This window comes from Perca fluviatilis, chromosome 5, assembly GCF_010015445.1.
Source record: "Perca fluviatilis chromosome 5, GENO_Pfluv_1.0, whole genome shotgun sequence".
NCBI classification, from domain to species: domain Eukaryota; kingdom Metazoa; phylum Chordata; class Actinopteri; order Perciformes; family Percidae; genus Perca; species Perca fluviatilis.
This window is the reverse complement of record NC_053116.1, coordinates 33295050-33309465: the sequence shown is the minus strand read 5'-3', so window position 1 is coordinate 33309465 and position 14416 is coordinate 33295050. Positions and strand designations below refer to the sequence as shown.

The following is a 14416-nucleotide window of genomic DNA, read 5'->3' as shown; positions in this document are numbered from 1 at the left end:
TCAGATAGCTGGTAAGGCAACTAATGTGACGGCCTGAAATATTATCAGTGCACAGAACTCTTAAAAACCTCCTATGTTAGCACTATATCGGTGGTGTGTTCTGCAAATCAGGGACTACAGGTTGAAATTAGCAATTGTTGCTATAACCTGGCCAAAGACATACTATCTTGTTTAATGTTTATTTGTGCATTGTCTCTGTTTCAAATAAATACATTTCCATTCCATCACAGATGTCTGGTTAATCTCTGGTAAGTGATGCATGGAACCGGTGGTAGGTCTGGTTTCCTAATCACTACGTTGTTTATTCACCTTTCTGGTCATGGCTGACCTCGGTATACAATTAATTCATTTTTTTCAAATTGGCAATTCATCTTCTGTTGATTTCTGGTTGGTATTCACTTGCTTTTCGCATGCTTGGCATGTGCAGATTGCTTCTCTGTCTTAAATGTGCTAGCATCAGCTTGGTATCTGAGTACTACGAAGGCACTTTATTTCATTAATACTTGATAATGCGTGCTCTTGCTTTTTACTTGTGCTTCATTTTAGTTTTTTGGGGGGATCCCATTTCCATTCCATTCCTATGGTGGCGGTAGATCCATCTTACCTGGCAAAACGGTGGGTATTCATTGTTCTTATCATAGCATGTTTAATGCAAACTCATCTTTGCAGCATGTTGAACAGGTTTTCATCTCTGCATTACGTTTACCAGTATTTACCAGTACATCGGCCTGGATAACTATACAGATCTGTTGCTGCCCATTTAGGTAAGTATGTTTTCTTTCATGCTTTTCAATCACTAGTTCTCCTCACGTTTTTGGGGGGAATATGTCTTGGCTTCTCTACCCCTTTAAAAATTATTTTATAATGATGGAGTCTAATCTCCAAAGACTCTGTACATTTCATATTATATATATGTACAAATAAAACTTTGCATATCTGCAACAATGTCTCTCCTGATTGAAATGAAGCTCAGCGCAAATTCTTTCAGGAAGACTTCTAAACATATTCACCTCTCTGTCTCTTCCTAAAACTGATCAGCTGGTTCGAGGCATTCACTTGTCAGTTGAACCAATCAGAGTCAGCCATGAATTTCACAAAACAATCACAGCATTACATCCCTGCTTTAAATCTGTTTCTCTCCCTGCTGCTGACAGCTGTATTTTGAGGCAAAGAGTGCAAACCTCCTCCTCCCCTTCCACCTCCAGTCATCATCACCCACGGCAACCTTGGTCTTCCTCCGGCTGACCGCCCGTCAACTCCTTCGGCCCGGTCTTCGGGCTCCTTCATCACCACCAGCAGTGTCTAGACTCCATCGGGGGAATATGTCTTGGCTTCTCTACCCCTTTAAAAATTATTTTATAACGATATAATGATGGAGTCTAATCCACTCTGGACATTTCATATTATATGTACAAATAAAACTTTGCATATCTGCAACAAAGTCTCTCCTGATTGAATTACTTTGGGCCCCCCTGCAGTAACTGTGAGGACACACTAAGGGTCCCGGACCCCCTGTTGAAGGTCTCTGCTCTAGTGATTATTTAGGGCAGCAGGACAGTGTATGTGGGACTGAGTTAATATAAACTACAACTACAGTGTAGTACATGTTGATGAAGGAACATTTCAGACAGAACATTTTTTTTTATATATATATATATATATATATATATATATATATATATATATATATATATATATCTCAGACTTCCTTCAAAGACACATGATTGCTTATTGGCAGTTTGAGTTGAATAATAGTCTTATCTTTTATACAGTATGATGTGTGCAGTAATCACCAGTAACTATTTCTGTTTCTGTTCATTTCTGTTCATCATCCAGCAGATAAATCATCTCTGTTGGCAACAAGATGAAAACACAGCCATTTAATTTGTTTTTGCGAGGAGGTAATTATAACATGAGTGAACTACATCAGTCACGACCGGCTTTTGTTTTCACTCTGTGGGAGTAGATAACACTGCCAGTAGTTTTTGGTTTGTGCACTAAATGTTCATGGAGACCTTTTTCTCCTGTTGCAGTACTGCATGTGGTAGTATGTTGATGCCATGTGTAAATGTCAAGACCACTGAGGGTTAGGTGTTCTCGTCACACTGTGAGACCCTGAGCACAGGGACGGCTGCTGTTCAGTGCCCTTTGACTTTTTATTCAGTATTTTTTTTTTCTTTATGCATGTGTGTGTATATGTGTATGTATGTATGTATAAATATATACAGTATGTATACTAAATTATATATGTGTATGCTATATGTGCACTTTTTCTTTTTACAGATTTTTCCTCTTTTTTTACTGTTATTTTAAAAACATAATTTTCTCTAATAAACTATCATTCATATTATTGTCATTATTATTCAGTTTTTACTATAACAAATACGGTATGACCATTCTAGGAATGCTATACATATGAACATAACATTTTTATGTAAATTTAAATTTATGTTGACTTCTACACTCCTAAAATAAAGTGTATATACAAAAAAGATGGATACATTCACAGATATCCTGTGTCAATAACAAATTATGGATAAATAAAAGTCCAAGTCTAAGTACCCAGCAGATTTCTTTAAATAAACTCTAAAAAATAGTTAGGTGTCGACATTTCACTCATATTTCCTTGAGAGAACATCGGAGGTAGAAAAAAGTGTGAGATCACTGTTTCCTGCCTAGATGGAAGATTGTTGGTGGCATAAACACAACCCAGAGGTTTGTGGCTTTATTTCTGCTAAACTAGCTCCGCTCACAAGCCAGTGGTTGAGTCCCTTATACTTAATCTGTGATTGCCTCGCTGATAAATGTAAAAATATGTGGTCAAACCATCTCTACATGAGTCATAGATGCATCACTGTGAGATCAAACGTTGAGAATGTTTGCCCGTCATATTCAACTGTTGGGAGGAAGTCGGGGAAATTAAACCAGGCCGTTCTCATGAAGCATCATACCAATTGGTGAGCATAAATTGTCATACTATATCGTACCAACCCGTTCATGAGAATGCGTTAAATCAAACATTTGCCATATCTATAAAATAACTATTCTTTGTTGGGTCATGGATACTTAAAAGATTATTTTAAATACAGCAACTCATCTCAAACACATTTTGTTTACTAGTTCACGAGAGAGGAATTTTTATTCAATGAACTTTATACATGTATGGTGTGGACATGCTATGCACCATGTGTATGATATGGAGATTAAATGGTATTTGTTATACATGGAAAATGTATTAATGTAGTTCTGTATGATTAAAAAAATGTATTGCAAAAGTGTCAGTTGTGCCCCCTTTTTTCCCGTCAGGTTCGCACAGGTACAAGCAGGGCCGGTTCTAGCCCTTTGGTTGCCCTAGGCGAGATTGAGTTTTGCGCCCCAGTCTCACATTGCCAGATGTCCACAGTGCTGTGTCAGCGATAGAGTAGCAATGTATGTTCATTTTAGTTTTTAGCTTCCATGTAAGTTAGATGGCACCAACATTTGGTCTAATTATAACTGGTCTGGCAACCCAAAGGCCAGTGTTTTGTTTCCAGATCTGTGTGCATGGTGACTTATGATGGGGGGGTCTGGTGGTCCTCCACCTGAAAATTTTGAGTATTAAATACTTCATTTCCTGCATTCTGGTGAATATCTATGCACTATCTTTTTTTTTTTTTTTTTACCTTTTTCTGAATCAGTTTATGCTGGAAATATCTTTATCTAAAGGGAAACATAGATTACAATCCAAATACAAAAACATAATGGAATATATTGCAGTAATGCTCTCAGGCATTCTGTATTGCTTTCATCTATTTATTCTCCTTTGGATCAATGTTTCTAATTATATCTGAGTCAGCACACATGTAGCCTAGGCATCATTTACTCTTCCCACTTTTGCTTCTTTTGTTGAGGAAGTAACCTCCTTAAATGTGCATATTAAAATGATTCACCTGAATGATACATGAATTCATTTTAATGAATTAATAAACCCCTGGACTGTAATATTTCAGATGTGTTTGAGCAAGATTTCTGCTCATGTTCAAAACTTTGTGCACATTCAAAATACAGCATATCTCATCTGTGTTCTCTGAGGTTTGGAAGAGTCGTGATATTGTGAGAAAAATTAGGTGATAATACAATAGGCTATTACAAGAATAAAGTCACTATATTTCAGAAAATAATCCACCTGCACTATAGTCTGCTGTGCATTACGTGATTGCTCTGTTGATACGGTAGATGTCAGACCTCCTGACAGACACAGAGCCCCGCTTGGGACGCTGGTCTCTGAATGAGAGAATGTTTAGAGAAGTGGCTGTAGGCTACGCTGCTCTACATCGGAGGTGGAAACACAAAACTACGCAGAAATAGGGACACATCTGCCACAGCATGCCCACAGCAGAGCGCGTCCATTATAAACCTGGAGCTGCACAGACCAGGGAAGGCGCGCTGCAGCAGCTCCGTGTCTGTGCCGCTGTTCGTCTCTATTTTTACAGCGAGAGTGGACACCAAGCGACGCACAGGTCTGCTTCAGAGCTCCGTGTGTTTGAGTCTGACCCATAGACTGGAAACGTCGCGTAATGAAAGGTTGACAAGTAAACGTGTGGCTGAGGGGGCGCCCTAGGATGATCATGTTTAATAAACACGTTTTATTTCGCTTGTCGTTCTAATTCTATTATTAATGGGAAGTAGACCTAAGGGTGACACGGCGCTCCCAACACATTTGACGCCCCAGGCAATCGCCTAGGTCGCCTATAGCAATCGCCGGCCCTGGGTACAAGGATTAGACACAGCCCAAATGTTACTGCAGCTTGACTTCTGCTAACCCTGAGCTAAACTGTACATCTTTATCTGGGTTTAGATTTTGTTAAAAACACACAGCCACAAAATAGTAATTCACGGTAATTAGCAATCATAGCAAGCACAAAGGTTATACATTGGAACCATTGCTTATTTACACTTACAAAATTAACTGAAGAAATTAACAAACTGCAAACAATTCCAGACAATAAATACAAGCAATTTTAACATTTGTTTTATTGAATGCATCTAAGGTTCATAAACAAAAAGTCCTAACATATTTTTCAAAGGATAGTATTAAGGTTTAATGGGACACTTGAAAGTGTTTTTTAGGAAGACACTGTGTTATCTCATGTAGGCAAAAGGCTGCGGTGAAAAAAAAGGTAGATTGTACTTAATTAACACTCAACGTTGAAGTCTGATCTATTCAGTGGAAAATGTCACTGTGAAAGCAGCGTAGAGCAAAAAAGAAAAAGAGCAAGACACACACACAATACTTATCAACATAACTGAAATAGTTTTACTGTATACACACACACACATAAACAGACACACACACCCACACACACACACACAAACACACACACACACCCTGCACTGTAACTTTTATTCTTGTATTTCATACGTCTTTTCTATTTTACCTGTTTTTACATTCTCTTTCACAAATAGTAAATAGTCTTTAATGTTTTACGTAAAGCACATTGAATTGCCTAGCTGCTGAAATGTGCTCTATGAATAAAGCTGCCTTTCCTTGAGTAATTGTACTTAGTTTCCATCAACATTCTTTTACTTTAATGAATCATGAAATCAGAGTTAGTTTCTATTAAAAGAGAATGGAAATCAACCTCCCCCCTTGTTTGAACGAGTGGCGTTTTCCTGTCTATATTTAGAGGCGATTAGGTAGGCCTACTCCTTGTTTGGTATCTGTAGAGATTCGGAGTCCCTTTACTGATTATATCTGAAGCAAATGCACTCGGCTGCAACACGTACGTGATCTTTGGTTCATGTGTGCCTCTGAGAGTGGCTCTACAGTTCATCTGAACAGGTTTTAAATCACACTCATATACACCTGTTTGAGGTGCCAGAGTGCAAGTAGTGCTAAATTAAATGCAAATTAAACTGTGAAGGAATAGATCAGATATACTCTATATACAGATATAAGGGCATTTTAAGTGTTTAGGATGTGTATAGAAATTGACAACTGTGTTGTGTGTTTGTTACTCATTAGCATTATTTGACAGTTTATTTAAAATTTTGGATTTTACTTATAAAATATTAAAATTTTGGGCCCCTCACCTGGTAAAGCGTGCACCCATATACAGAGGCTCACTCCTTGCCGCAGCGGTGGCGGGTTCGTTCCCCCTCTCCCTCCCCTTTCATTTCTAACCTGTCCTATCAAATAAAAGGCCTGAAAATGCCACACACACACACACACACACACACAATATATATATATATATATATATATATATATATATATATATATATATACAAGCTCATTTCACTGAATCGTATTTGACAGTATTACTACTTAAGTAAAGTATCTGAATGACCCCTCCATCATGAAGATATGCGCACCTGAAAGCAGCGAGCTAAAAAAAGCAAGTAAAAACTATGTGCTTTCCTGTTGTCTATAGCAACAGACTAAAGGGCACTTTGCTGATATATGTTTTGCATTTTCTAGCTTAGTGTGGTTAAGTTTTACTTACTGGTGTGTTACAGCTCTGGAAAGTCTGAAAACACAAAGCCACAGCCCTGTGCAGCTCTCCAGCAGTTTTCAGTTTGCACCTGTAACCACAGTCCACATTGATAGTTACGTATTGTAACTCCAGATTCTATGAGTATAGGCATAACCCTCTAAGAGCTGTTGCTATTGGGTTTATCCCTTCGTGCATGCACAGTCGTGAAGATTTCTTTTGCGCCTTGTGCCCTGTGTGGGCCTCTCTTATGTCCGCAGTTACTGTATATTACTGCTGCATGACCAAAGATCTGCTCCCAACATCACTATTTTTCTTCAGCCAATGTTGGTGAAGCAGGTGGCCTGAATCTTAGAGGGCTATGCCTATACTCATAGAATCTGGAGTTACAATACGTAACTATCGTTCTTTTTCGTATAGGCTTTGCCCTCTAAGAGCTGTTGCTATTGGGTTAAGGGCGAAGCTGATGTAGTCAATGCCACCTGCGACACAAGGTCCACAAGCAGAACATAGACTAATTTGTTTTCCTATTCACACTGAACAAGGTTTAATGAATCAAAACACATATTATTTTGATGAGAAAAACCCTGTCATCATCATGAGTAGGCCTATTACTGATCATAAGGCCCATGTCATGTGGATTGTGAAAATGTTTTATAATGACAAAAAATTAATATCACAATTAATATCTGCAAAACCCCTCCTCCGCGTCGTTGTTATGAGGCAGCAGAAAAACTCCCTCACCCGAAAGGGTTGTTAAAACTTTCGGTATAAATGATGGATTTGGCTGCGCTCCAGTCCTTTTCTAATGGAGAGGCAGGGCACAAAAATATTTATTAATTTAATGATTAAATAACGTAATGTCTCCAAACTTACATCAATTATAACTTGTCTCCTGCTAGTTATACTACAGCACTTACCTTTAAAAAATAAGTTAAATTAATAAATATTTTTGTTGTATCTCTTTTCGGTGTTGTAATTTGTAGACGGCCCTAAGCACATAGTCTTACTGCAGTAGCAGTAGCAGCAGCAACAGCAGAGAGCAAAAGCCAACAGGCAAGTGTTATTTACATAAACTCCTGGTGTACTTACAAACTTTCCAGTCCATCATTTTATGAGTACATAACCTATTCGTACTAGTGTAGAAGTTTGGTATCATTTCAGGCATTATTAGTGGGGTAACTTATGAGATACAAACCTGGATCCATTAGCCCCTGCGCTAAGCTATTCAGCCGATAACGCTACTCTACGCTAACTCTCCCAATGTTCGACCCAGGTGAAAAAAGCTTCTGGGGGGGTGTTCAGCTCGAGGTCATGGTGCAAAGGACCCTAGGGTGAAATTACTCCGAACCATCACTTTAAGAAATTTGTGTCCGAGCCCGACCCGAGCCCGACACAGTTAAAATCTCATTTTTGTTCTCATACTAATGACACATGTAGGCTACGTTTTTGTGTGGAAAGCCCACTTTTTTTAAGTATGAAGGCATTCGGAAATGTCAACAGATGAGCGCATCAGCGCACCTGGGGCAACAAGAGCACGCTAATAAGCTGTTAAAATGTTCAATGTGTTAACCTTTCCTGCTTGCTTCGTTTCCGACCGTGGTCAGAAAACCAGGGGAGACTCGTTACCTCCAGGGCCAACGTTATAACATCGGGGTTAAAATCCTGTTTCTCCGCAAATGAATGAACTTGGCTTTCAGTCTGGGGTTTATTTCGGACACCGCACACACTGTGTACAAAACTTAAACTTATTCCACCAACTCTGCTCCGGTTGCATACAATGAGTCTGCTTCCTCTTTCTCTATCTCTCTTCTGCCCACTTTCCACACACCCCCACATGCACTGAGCTCTCTTAAAGGAGCCGCAGCACCATTTTACAACAAATGCCTTATCGCGCTGATGTGACCCAGAGCAATAGACAGAGAATTCTCTATCACTCTGATGTGACCGAGCCCGACCATAATTTCTAAATATCTGTCCAAACCCGGCCTGGCCCGTCGGGACCCGTCGGGACCCGTTGGGCTCGGTTTGGGTATCCATGCCTTAGGCAGGATGTAGCCGGTCCGTAGTCGGTACATGGGCAGACACCGCTGTTCTTCGAAGTCTTCAAATTGCTAGTCACTGAAGAAAATTAGGGAGCAGATCTTTGGTCGCGCAGCAGTAATATACAGAATCTGCGGACGTAAGAGAGGCCCGTGCGGGGCACAGGGCGTGAAAGAAATTTTCACGACTGCGCATGCGCGAAGGGATAAACCCAATAGCAACAGCTCTTAGAGGGCGAAGCCTATATGAAATAGAACCAGGCAGCACTCACATATACAATCTGACCCCTGTCATTAAGTCTTGTTTCCATGAAGGAGTTTGTTTCATGGCTGAAACACTGTCAAGTTATATTATCATAGGGACATTTTAATCAAACATGGTTTTATAGAGACATTTACATAAACATCTTGCCACAGCATAAGCAAACTAAACTTGGTATCTCTTTTTGAGGGATAGAACTCTTTCATCTTTTTACTTAAGTAAACAACAAGGTCAAAATACTCCATTACAAATGGGTTACAACCCCCCCTATAATCAAAACTTGCCAGTGCAAGCCCTCCCAAAAAACTATTATAATTTCCATTACATAAACAAACACATTTGTACCATACATTGATGCAGAAAGGGCACAACTTGTTGCAGAAGAATTCACCAGAATGCAGAAAATGAGAAAATCCAACTTTCAATTTTGCTCAAAAGTGGAGATCTCATCCTCCATCTCATTTGTCCATTTCTTACACTGCACTGTAACTTTTATTCTTGCCTTTTCTCATTAACCTGTTTTTATATTCTCTTTCACAAATGTTTGAAAATGTTTTTCTAATGTTTTATGTAAAGCACGTGCTCTATGAATAAAGCTGCCTTGCCTTGAGTAATTGGACTTAGTTTCCATCACCATTTCTTTTAGTTTAAAAAAAGGAATCAGAGTTAGTATCTAGAAAAAGAGAATGGAAATCAACCTCCCCCCCCTGGTTTGAACGAGTGGCGTTTTCCTATCTATATTTAGAGGCGATTAGGTAGGCCTACCCCTTGTTTGGTATCTGTCTAGATTCGGGGTCCCTTTACTGATTATATCTGAAGCAAATGCACTCGGCTGCAACACATACGTGTACGTTGGTAAAACTGCTTTTAACTTTAGTGGCCCTTACTCCAGGAAACAAATTACAGCACTTTCGTAAAATCAACTTAACTGTACATTTTGGACAAAAATAATTAGAAATCTGGTTTTAAACTTGGAAACTTTGACTCTTACTTGCTTTACAGAACTGTACTTTCTTTGGTATCTGTATTATCCTATTTATCAAATGTGATTTAGCAATTTGTCAATTCAGAAAGTTTTCAAGTTTTTTTTTCTTTCTTATGATGGTGTTTTCTTTTCTGTCGTTGTTTTGTTGTTGTCTCTGTAATGACTCAATGTCATTGTTAAATGAGGGCTGCTGCTCAATGATCTTTTGAGTTTAAATAAATGTATTTAATATTTCATGTTTTGCTGTATTGGTGTGTGTCTTGTCCTTCTGTCTGTCTGCTGGCTGTACAAACAATTGCCCCTCAGGGACAATAAAGTTACCTTGAACCTTAAACCTTGAATGAATGAATGAAAGAATGAACTGGCGCTTTGTATAAAAAAAAAAAAAAAAAAAAAAAGTTGAATGGTCTAATCATGTCAGCTGGACTTGTAGGCCAACTACACGTGTTTTGTGTGTAAAAATCCTAATTTGTAAATTAACTAGTTACTAAAGCTGTCAGATTAATGTATGGTAGTAAAAAGTACAATATTTCTCTCTGAAATGTAGTGGAGTAGAAGTAGAAAGTGGCATAAAAAGAAACGACTCAAGAAAAAGTACAAGTACCTCAACATGTGTACTTAAGTTCAGTACTTGAGTAAATGTACTTTGTTGCATTCCACCCCTGGTTTTGTTTATGCTTGTTCAAATCATCACATCATAAAATGTAAAAGAGGGTTCATAAGTTGCGCAGTATCTTTCAATATGTCCATCTTCTACAAGTGTGTCCAAGTTGAATGAGTGCAACTGTAGTATCTGGATTTACAACATTGCTCTATTCATGTTCTATTGAGAGCCTATATGGAATTTGCTGAGTCTATATGGAATTTGCTCTCTGAAGATTTACAACTTTACCTCATGTCTCTGTTAGAGACCTATATGGGCTTTGTCTATTCTTGCTTTCTACCCCCCACATAACTACATCTTATGTTACACCACGCCAGAGCATATATACCGTGTTTCAACAGCAGTATGTTAGAGTGACTATTTTGAGAATTGGAAAACTGTCCTCTCCAGATCTTCTGCAGGGTCTGTAATTGATGCTGAATTATTTGATGTAATAAACCCTTTTACAATCAAAAACAGTGTCAGCGAATTCCTCTTCATACATCACCACAGCATCGCTATTAAAGATACCACACAACAAATATAAATGATGAGTTATAGCCGAGTAATTCACATAAATTGTTTTTCTTTGTGATTCTACCATATGATATTTAAAAAAAAATGAATTACCCATTAGATGTAATTGCCCTCATGTTATTCACAATCTTGATCTCTCTGCTGAGGAAGCCAGATATTTGTTTGTAGCCTACCACTACCTGAGCTTTTTATAGTTTCTACATGCTTTGTGATAATAGCTAGCAGGAGGCTTTTTTTTCTCAATAAAAATAATCTTTTGTTTCCAAGAATATTAACAGCTTGACATTTCTCTGATGTACAGTGAGTTGACATTTAGCTCCCTTGTTGAGTGCTGAGTGTGTTGCTCCCTAACGCTGAGTCGTTGTATTTGAGGACTTATTATCAGATCAGATGTCAGAATTACTGCAAAAGGTTTATACTTAAATTAACAGCACTGAAAAAAAAAGTTTCATCATCAATCATATAATAACAATGGTGGTATCAATTCTTAAGACAACTACACGATATGTTGTCTGCTATGTCTAATGACAGAGTTTGAAATCTCAATTCAGGAAGCAGCGACTGTATTGTGTTTTGCTTGTAAAACCGTGTCTGTGTTCTTCATATTTATGTAGAATTATAGTTTGCCCTTCTTATGTAAAATATGCGGCTCTGGTAGATGTTTGTGATTGGTCGTGCAGTGCAAACACCGCCTCTTTTATGTGAAGGCGCGCACGGCTGGATTGGGAAACCCGGGGTTGATTGAACTAGTTGGTAACCACTGTCGTGACACAGGTTATGCGGGACCGCGGTTGTTAGGTTAGGTGAAGCCAGATAACTGAAAGAGATCCAGGGCATGTTGATCCTGCTTTGTAGTACAGGAGCCAAGTTTCTAAATCATACTATACATCCACTAACTGTACAGAAGGTTTCAGCTATGATGGAGATTCCTATTACAGTTTCTATAGCGACTGGATATAAAGTATATGCTCTATAAAATGCAGCATATGTTGTAGAAATACTCTGTTACAAGTCAATGTCCTGCATTGAAAATTTTACTTAAAGGGTAACTACCATTTTTTTCAACCTGGACCCTATTTTCCATTGTTTTTGTGTCTTTCTTTGTCAGACACTTAGAATATTAATCTGAGCCTGTCGGTGGCAAAACGAGCACTTTTGTGAGGTAAATACAAACTGGACAATTGCCCTGTTGACTTATATAGTAGCTTGTTTTGCCGCTGCCAACTGCAGCGATCTCGCTTAATACTGGAGCATTTTCAATGATTGTTGTTCCCATCAGTCACTTAGACACAAAAGTATAGGAAAATAGGGTCCATGTTGAAAAAAAACCCTGGTAGTTACCCTTTAAGTAAAAGTATATAAGTATCATCAGGAGAATGTAGTTAAAGTATTAAAAGTAAAAGTAGTCAATGCAAAAAAAATCCACACATTTCAGAAACTAGAAACGATCCAAACAGTTCTGTCAATCCACCAAGTGTTTAATGGTCTAATCATGTCAGCTGGACTTGTAGGCCGTTATATTGTTGTGTAGTTTAATTTATAATAAAACATCATATTTTATAAACTACACATGTTTTGTGGGCAAAAATCCTAATTTTTAAAGTAATTAGTTAGTAAAACTGTCAGATTAATGTAGCGGAGTAAAAAGTACAATATTTCTCTCTGAAATGTAGTGGAGTAGAAGTAGAAAGTGGCATGAAAAGAAAAGACTCAAGAAAAAGTACAAGTACCTCAACGTGTGTATTCAAGTACAGTACTTGAGTAAATGTACTTAGTTGTGTTCCACCCCTGGTTTTGTTTATGCTTGTTCAAATCATCACATCATAAAATGTAAAACAGGGTTCATATGTTGCGCAGTATCTTTCAATATGTCCATCCTCTACAAGTATGTCTACAAGTTGAATGAATGCAACAAATATAAATGATGAGTTACATCCGAGTAATTGTTGTAAAAGTTGTTTTTCTTTGTGATTCTACCATGTAAAATGTAAAAAGAAAAAAAAAAAAATGAAAATACCCATTAGATGTAATTGCCCTCATGTTATTCACAATCTTGATCTCTCTGCTGAGGAAGCCAGATATTTGTTTGTAGCCTACCACTACCTGAGCTTTTTATAGTTTCTACATGCTTTGTGATAATAGCTAGCAGGAGGCTTTTTTTTCTCAGTAAAAATAATCTTTTGTTTCCAAGAATATTAACAGCTTGACATTTCTCTGATGTACAGCGAGTTGACATTTAGCTCCCTTGTTGAGTGCCGAGTGCGTTGCTCCCTAACGCTGAGTCGTTGTATTTGAGGACTTATCAGATCAGATATCAGAATTATTGCAAAAGGTTTATACTTAAATTAACTGAACTTTATGAAAGACAGCACTGAAAAAAAAGTTTCATCATCAATCATATAATAACAATGCTGGCATAAATTCTTAAGACAGCTACACGATATGTTGTCTGCTATGTCTAATGACAGAGTTTGAGATCTCAATTCAGATAAAATAGAAGATTATGTATTTTCATTTTTTTAATACTATTTCTTAGTTACGGTGATTACAGTATTTTTTGTTTTAATGATATCTTTTATTTTTTTATTTTACAATCACACTGTTGGGGACTCTAACAATGTGATTGTTGTAATTACAACTGCTTTTGGCTGAGCAGGCACGTCGTATAATTTAAAGGAAGACTGCACAGATGAGTAGGGTAATACAATAGTTTATATTATAGGCATTATTTTATTGAATGGGTGTTATTAAAAAGGGCCTACGGATATTGTAAAATGCCATCCATTTTGCAAGACACTATAGGGTAAACATAAGATTTCAAATTGTAGCTATTAATGCATGGATTAGGTGTATATTTCACTTTATCTATTAGGTGTCCTTTTGTTTTTGCACTGGCCAGTTTTGATTATTGTAAATTACGCATATGATAGCTTTCATTTAGACAATTATTTTTTCAGTAAGTTTTCTGAAATTAAATGTTTAAATAGGCAAACGAGGCACTAACTTATGGTAACTTTTGGTGAATTTATGATAAATCTACAGACACAAATAGACTGAAGTTTTGTAAAATAAATGTTTTATTTCCACTAGTCTGAAAGAAGTTGTACGCAAAAAATGTTTTTACCTGTAGTGTCTCCCCTTAAAAAAGATTTTAGATTTGATTTTGATTTGAGTTTTGACTATTGATAATTATGAACCATTGATATTAATAGTTGAATTAACTGACCTAGGCATGAGAGTAATTCACATCCATCTGTGTTGCCGTGTTTAAAGAAGTAGCTGTGATCTTATCGCAAACTAAGACATTGTAATCATTATTAAATTAATAAATAAATCTCCGCTATACATAAAAGTGTGCATCGCAGTAACAGTAATGTGAAAATACTTCAATGTGTAGCTGTTGTAAAACTTGAACATTCATGCACCTTACAATTTATCAAGAGATACAGTATACATTTTTGCAAATATGTAGCT

The 14416-nt window shown here is 37.4% G+C and overlaps 1 long non-coding RNA gene across 1 annotated transcript; it reads left to right on the top strand.

Moving 5' to 3' along the window:
- The first annotated feature begins 541 nt into the window (after positions 1–541).
- LOC120558313 lies at positions 542–1335 on the top strand. Its single transcript, XR_005639088.1, has 3 exons — positions 542–615; positions 710–764; positions 1155–1335. It is a non-coding gene; the product is annotated as an uncharacterized LOC120558313 (long non-coding RNA).
- Positions 1336–14416: the final 13081 nt, after the last annotated feature.